Here is a 7,655-nt window from a genome sequence, read left to right on the forward strand (position 1 = left end):
ATTAATCGAAAATTATCCCACAAATCAAATTCAATGAGCCTTTGAAATTACTCCCTTTCAAGAATTGTAAATAAATTCCCAAAATAAAATACTATAAGTATTCCCTAAGAATTGAGGCATATCATACTTCGAAGAGCTCATGCCTCCCTTTTAAATCATTAGAATCGGAAAATCGAGAAAATACTATACAAAAATACACTCCGAGGTTTTTGGAAATTTGTACGATTTTGCTAAGTAAGGAAGAATATATTTTTGTAACCTTGGGAGATTTTTGGACCACATTCGGGGATGAAAAATTTACAAAGATGAATTTCTAACTTCAAAAATATATATTTTTATTTTTATGTAATTTTTTTGAAATTTTTTGACAATTTTTAGTATTTTTCCCCAAATTTTGAGCGATTTAAATAACAAAAAGAGAATTAAGCAAAAACAACAAAAATAAGTCAAAAACTTTTTTAGAATTTTCTCCTAATTTTTTTGACTTTTTGTGATTTTTCTAAATTTTTTACTATTTCTTTGGATTTTTAAATGAATTATTTAAGCATTTAAATAATAATAAATAAATAAATAAATAAAGTGAAGGAAACTAGTGAAAATCGGTTCAGGTGGGTGAATCGGTCAAACATTGACCGGTTTTGGGGGGGAAACCAGTTTAAGGTTCGGTCAGGACCTACAAGTCAAAAGTGTGTGCATGAGTGTAAAGATCTGAAAAATTAAAATGATTAAAATATTTAGAAAAAATAATAATAAATAAAATATTAAATAAACAGATCAAAGGAATAGTATGGGGAAAAAAATAAAATTATATATATATATATATATAATAAAATAAAATAAGTCTAATTATTAATTAGTTAATTAATTGAATATTATTTAATTGAATTAATAAATTAATTAAACGTTATTTAAATGAATTAATTAAGTAAATTATATGATGGGTATAAATATATATATAAAATATAAAATAATATGAATATAGAATTAAATGAATTGGAATTCAATTGTTAATCTTACCTCTCTAGTGCTTGAGCCTGATTCACGCTCCCCCTCTCTGCAAATTCCTGCGCCAGCTCGTGGCCGCTCCGTCTCCGTCTCTCTCCTTCTCTCAATTTCTCGATGAGTTTGCAACGGATTGGGAAACGGAAGGTGCCGTTGGATTCCTGATTCTGCTGCCGACATTTCTATTGGAGCAAATTCGTCGTGGGAACAACTTAGGCACTGCTTCTGGAGAAAGGTAATTTTTCTCTATATTCCTAATTTTTTTTGTAAATATGTGGTTAAATCGACGATCGGGCACCACCACGTGGTCCTAATTACGGTTGTCGTCATTTTGGCGTAATTAAACTTCCAATTGGGGTTTTCTAGGCCCCACTCCAAAGCGAGAGTGGGATTTGAAAATTTTGGCAAATTGGTTATATTTGCGGGTATTATTATTTATTTGGGAATTATGGCCCTAGGAAATATTTAAATAGTATTTTATTTAAGATTAATTTAATAGAACTAGGGTTTTTGATTCAGGGTCTAGGTAAGCGCCACAAGTATTTTTCGGAGTCCCTATTGGCGTAGTTCAAGAAATCAGGTAAGGAGAAATATATATTAAACCAGAATTTTTATGAATTTAAAGGAAAAATAAATTATGTTATATATACGTGTATATGTTTTAGTATGGGTAAAATGCCAACTGTTTAAATTATGTTTTTTTCGAGTTTAGGCTTGTTTATTAGATATGTATATACGAAAATGAACTGATGAAAGTGGAAAAAATATTTTCAGGATAATTATGTAAGAAATGAAAGGTATTTTCAGTATATAAACGTCAAATGTTGGTTGGCTTACTTTACAGGCAATGTATGAATTTTACTGCTAAATTGTGTGACATGAGATTCTGTGCAAATATATGTTAAATGTATGAGATGCAGGTTAAGTAAGTAAGACATTATGAATAAAATGTGATATGGACAATGTTGCCTGTGTATGTTAAATGCAAACATGTAAACGTAAGACAGCTGAAAGACAACCATGTTAGCAGATTCTAGCACATTTCTATGTCAACTAACTGTAGCAGATTCTAACATATTTCTATGTGAACTAACAAATGATGGCTAAAGAGCAGTTGTAGTACGAAGGAATGAAATGAAAATGTTATGCAAAGAAATGACAATGCAATGAAATGAAATGTGAAACGTGAATGATAAAAATGGGAAAGAGTCACTTAAAGTGAAACACAATGAAATGCTAAATTATAAACATGAAAGGAAGTGAATGATTGAATAATGATAGAAAGAATGGTGTATTATGATATTAGAAATAAGCATGTGCGTAGAACATGTTATGATTGGGCGAGGCGTACCTTTCACCTGAGGGCTTGCTGAGTAAGGTGAGTGCACTAGTAGCTACAGATGTGACAGTAGTTGCATAACGTACTAGGGCAGAGGAAACCTACTTGTATGGGCGGATAGATTTTCCTATCCTTAGGGCCTTTGCCGGTAAACTATTGTTAAACTGTGTGAGTACGAGATTCATTTTATACTTGAGTTCTTACTGAGTAAGGTGAGTGTTTTGGTATATTTTAATTGTAACCTTAGGGTTACCTAAGTATCAGAGTAGAGGGGTGCTACTTGTATGGGAGGGTAATCACCCCTATCCTTGGGTAATCTCGTGGGTAAATCTCTACATGTGATTGTTTAGGTTCAGAAAATGGTTTTAATGTTATGATAATGATTTGCAAATGTATTTAAAATGATATCTATATACCTCATGTTGGTCACACGCTGTTTTAATATGTATGTTTCTTCCCTTACTGAGATGTATCTCACCTGAATATGAATGTTTCTTTTTTAGGACATCCTCAAGGTCGAGCTTTGAGAGCTTGAGGTTTTTATAGCATTATTGGGAAATAGAAAAAGAAAAAGGTATATTCTTATGTTAGTTTTGGGGAATATAAATGTTTATGTTTTAAGTCCTTATGTTTTAAGTCTGTGGAGGAAAGAATATTTGTAAACATACTGAAATGTTTTGGAGATATATGTAATTATGGAAATGCAGGTGTTGAAGGATATTATAGTCTATGGATAGAACTAGGAAACTTTGGTATTATTTGTATGATATAGGTTCATAGTTGTGTTTTCCGCTGCGTATGTATGGTTTAATTATGGAATATCAGGAATTTTATCAGGTATAACGCACCGGACCCGGGTTTAAGGGTTTGGGGCGTTACAATGAGTGTGTGTTTTAGTGTGTATAAAATGGGGTGACTGACTCATTTGTCCATCGGTTCTTCTATAGGGGGTGACCAATCACCATGCAAACACAAAGTAGTGCTTTAGATAGATACAGAGAATATATTAAACCTTGATCAGAGGTCAGAAATGCCCCCATTTTCAGTAAAATAGAACCCAAATTGATAATAGTGCAAGCACTTCAACAATAATACAATAAATACAACACACAAAAGTAGAATATGAAACCAATAAAAACCAAATACAATAATAATAAAACATAATACTAGGATACCCGAATGTGGGAGTGATGTGTGGGTTTGGTGTGTGATTGTGGAAGAAGAACGGGGATAGGAATTTGTTCGTGAGATTGCTCTAAGGGAGCAAATGCTGGCTGCTGCACAAGATTCATATGCACTATGTTTGGTGTTTTTGATTGCGGCTCTGCTTCAGACACTTGTAGCTTTGAGAGCTAGAGCTAATAAATATTCTATGAAACCCATGATGGTTTAAGCCGGAAATCAAAGAATTATAACCAACAAGGTTTGGTTTGGGCATTTTATCAAGCAGGTGGTGGAGACTTAGAATCCAAGAACATGTACAGAGAAGCAGATCAGAATAAAATCCATTAAAAGCTACCCATAACACATTTAAATTCAACAAAGCTCAGTGATCATAGAAACATCCCAACTCAAATTGTCAACAAACAAAACTGACCTAGTTGAAAACTCTTCAAAACAAGATAAAATTGAGCATGAGCACAAGGCCTTGACACCGAGAGTGGGTGGATCTGAAGTGTAGGTGGCCGGAGCTAATGGGGCCTAGAGGTGTTCATAGTCTGTGGTTGAGTATGGTTGCTGCTATGGCTACCTGCTGTGTGGATGAGGATAAGGAAGACGGATTACTGTGAAGTTGATTTGAGATATCTCGCTAGGTTGAGTCCGAAAGCATGGTTGTGCATGAATGATAATGTAGAGATGGGAGAGTGCCAGGGGAGATGGAGGTTGAGAGAGATCTAGAGAGTGGAGAGGGTGATGGTGGCATCGTGGAGTGATTGGGAGAGACAGAGAGTGAGCAAGGCAGTGGGCGAATGGGGATGAAGCCGTGCGGGAGGCCGTGAGGATCTGATGGAGAATGGTGACCGCGACGAGGATGGTGGTGACGCTAGATTGTGCTCGGGTGAGCAAGAGAGAGGCAGCGAGGGCCTTCCCCTGCTGTGTAGCGTAGTGTGTATTTGGGGTGTGTGTTTTACTGTGTGTGTTCGTGTGTGTTTGTGTATGCAAGCCCAGGGGACTCACCGGGTGACCGTGGCCATGTGTCACGAGCTAAGCTTGTTCAGGGCATCATGCTTGCCTATGACCGCTTATCTCGTGTGCTTGGGATGGGTTTCCATCATGTAAATACAAGTGTAGGGTTATTTTCTGCTAGTAGAGTCATTGTAACCCAAATAAGGCAGTATGACTCCTCGGTCACTTTGATGTTTCCTAGTGCCAGGATGATAATTACATAAAAACCTGTTTAGAGGAGGGTGAGTGTTCATCAGTCATTGTAAAACTCACTAGCAATTGTCAACGTGCTTAGCCTACTTGCCTCCCTCGCTAAGTACAACATATCAACGGAGGATTTGTTAATGAATTACGTTTGCTTCAATGTTACTGCTTGCTTGCCACGGCTTTCATGAATTGATTATTGTTTCCGTTGCTATCTGAATGAATGTTAATGAAAGTGCTTCGTGAATGAATGTTGGTAAACGATAGGCTGGCTAGTTAAGCAAGAGTGCTTTAGCTAGCGCTGCACGGCCCCTTCACAACGGTGTGAAATAGTTGGACCGTGACACCATGGGAGGAAGCAGATGGTGGGAGCTAGGTTGCCAGAGCTATGATGACCAAGACAGAGACGGAGATAGAGGTAGGAAGTGTGAGTGACGGCGAGGGTGATGGGCAAGGGTGACGATGAGTGGAGAACAATGGCAACGGTGCTGTGGCAACGGTGCGACTGTGTGACAAAAGAACAGATCAAGGTCGTGGTTGTGGCTCTTAGTTGTTGGCGGTATCATGAGATGTGAAATAAGTTGTGGTTCCGGTGTGAGTGAGCGACTATGGAGATGATGAGATATGGAGAGTCTAGATGGTGAGGATGCTTGGGATTCAATGACCATGCGCAGTGAGGTTCGTGGGGTGCTCTAGTGGCTATTATATAATCGGACTTGGTGCGGTGATGCTTGCACGTGGTCGCGGGGTGCTCTAAGGGAAAGAGAATTGGAGATCCTGGAGAGATGAGAGGATGAATGGTGAGGATGATTTTCATATGGACGAGAGACTGAGAATGGAGGCCACAATGGCGATGGGCGTGGAAGGTGGTGATGGTGGTGCGGTGAGAGATGAAAGTTGCGACGATGGTGGTAGAGGAGGTTCTGCGAGGTAGATTTGGGAGCCCCTAGGTGAGCCATGAGTGAGGGAGGAAGAGAAAGAGAGACTTAGAAGGATTTCAGCGCTGTCGTGAGGGTATGTGAGAGTGAGGGAGAAGGGCAGCAGTGGATGGTGGTCGTGAGATGGCTATTGGGCAGAGATGGGGGTGAGTGAGAAAACGAGGGAGAATGAGAGACTGGAGAATGAGAGAGCAGAGAGTGGGAAAATGAGGGAGATGGAGAGTGTGAGAAGTTATGCTTAATATAGAAACTCTATATGAAATCTATGCTAATACTGATGGGAGAATATGCTTAGTATAGAGTTTATTTGTGTGTGTATAGAAGTGAAAATCATTTTTATTATTTGTCATGCATTTATATATATTTATATACGTGTAATTACATAAGTGAGAATGGTTATCTCTGCCATAAGTGAGGGTAACTTATAAACTTGAGACGAGCCTGCTATGTGTGTAGTAACCCGAATCCAAAAAATAAAAGAAAAATAAATAAAAGAAAAGGGAAATAAATAAAGGAAAGGAAAAATAAGAAATTGGTGAAGGACAGGACAAAATCGTCGATGGTTTGGGGAACCCCAAACAAAATCGTCGACCGTTTCCTCCAAAAAGGCTATTGGGATTCTCTAGCTTTGGTTTTTCATTGACAGTTTCAGGGTGGCCAGAAAAACTTGACGATTTTTTGTAAGGACAACTCAATTAAAATTCGATCTTAGGTCATTTTTTTAAAATAAAATTCATTCTCTCTCTCTCAGCGCCGAATCTCTCTCATCTCTCTCTTTCTCTTCTTTAAGCCTCTTGGTAGTTCTCGGGGGCACCATGATCCATTCTTCCTCTTCCCGACACATTGGTCATCAATTCTCAGTAGATTTGAGCGACTAGGGTTTTGGTTTTTCCATTCGTTTCGGGTCGTTTTTGGAAAAACATGTAAGGGGAATAAGTTATAACATCTTTTTATTAATTTTGAATCGGATAAATTCAAGTATGTAAATTTGTATATATAAGTATGATTTTTGAACCGTTTAGGCATGTGAAAAATTATTGTTTTGAATATAATTTATATTTGGGAAAAACTGTGTGGCATGAGAATAACCTTTAATTAAATGGTTATGAATACTGTTCAGTTAAGAATACTGTCTACTTATGTAAATTGTTTGTGTGTGAATATTGCTTGTTTGTGGATACTACTTTATTGAGAATACTGCCTGGTTGTGGATTCTGTTTGGTTGTAAATACTGTCTGGTGGTGAATAATGTTGTAAATGCATTGGATGTGTAATGTGGTTCATGTAAATTGCGATATAGCATTGGTAGTGGTATGAGGTGGTCGTTATATCGTACCTGATATAAATTACCATATAATGTTGGCAGTGGCATGAGGAAGTCATTATATGGTCATTTATATAAAGGGGGTAAAACGTTGGTAGTGGAATGAGGAGTTCGTGGTAAAATTGACACTATGATATGCTCCTTGTTCAAATTTATGTGGACGGTATCATTTTTGGGGCAACTAATGATGAGTTGTGTAATGAGTTTTCCAAATGCATGCAAAGTGAATTTGAAATGAGCATGATGGGTGAACTTAGTTTCTTCTTAGGGCTACAAATTAAGTAAGCTAATCATGGAACTTTCATATGCCAATCTAAATATATTAGGGACTTGCTAAAGAAATTTCATATGGAAGATTGCAAAATTCTTGGTACACCTATGAACTCTTCCATTAAGCTTGATAAAAATGAGCAAGGAATCCCTGTTGACGTCAAATTGTATCGTGGCATGATTGAGAGTCTCCTATATCTCACTGCTAGTAGGCCTGATATTATGTTTAGTGTGTGTATATGTGCTAGATTTGAGGCTGCCCCTAAGGAATCTCACTTAAAAGCTGTTAAACAAATCCTTAGATATCTAGTTGAAACTATAGAATTAGGCTTGTGATACCCTAAGCATACTACTTTTGAGATTGTTAGTTATACTGATGCTGACTTTGCCGATAGTAAGGTTGATAGAAAAA

Source organism: Malania oleifera, chromosome 4, assembly GCF_029873635.1.
Source record: "Malania oleifera isolate guangnan ecotype guangnan chromosome 4, ASM2987363v1, whole genome shotgun sequence".
NCBI classification, from domain to species: Eukaryota; Viridiplantae; Streptophyta; class Magnoliopsida; order Santalales; family Ximeniaceae; genus Malania; species Malania oleifera.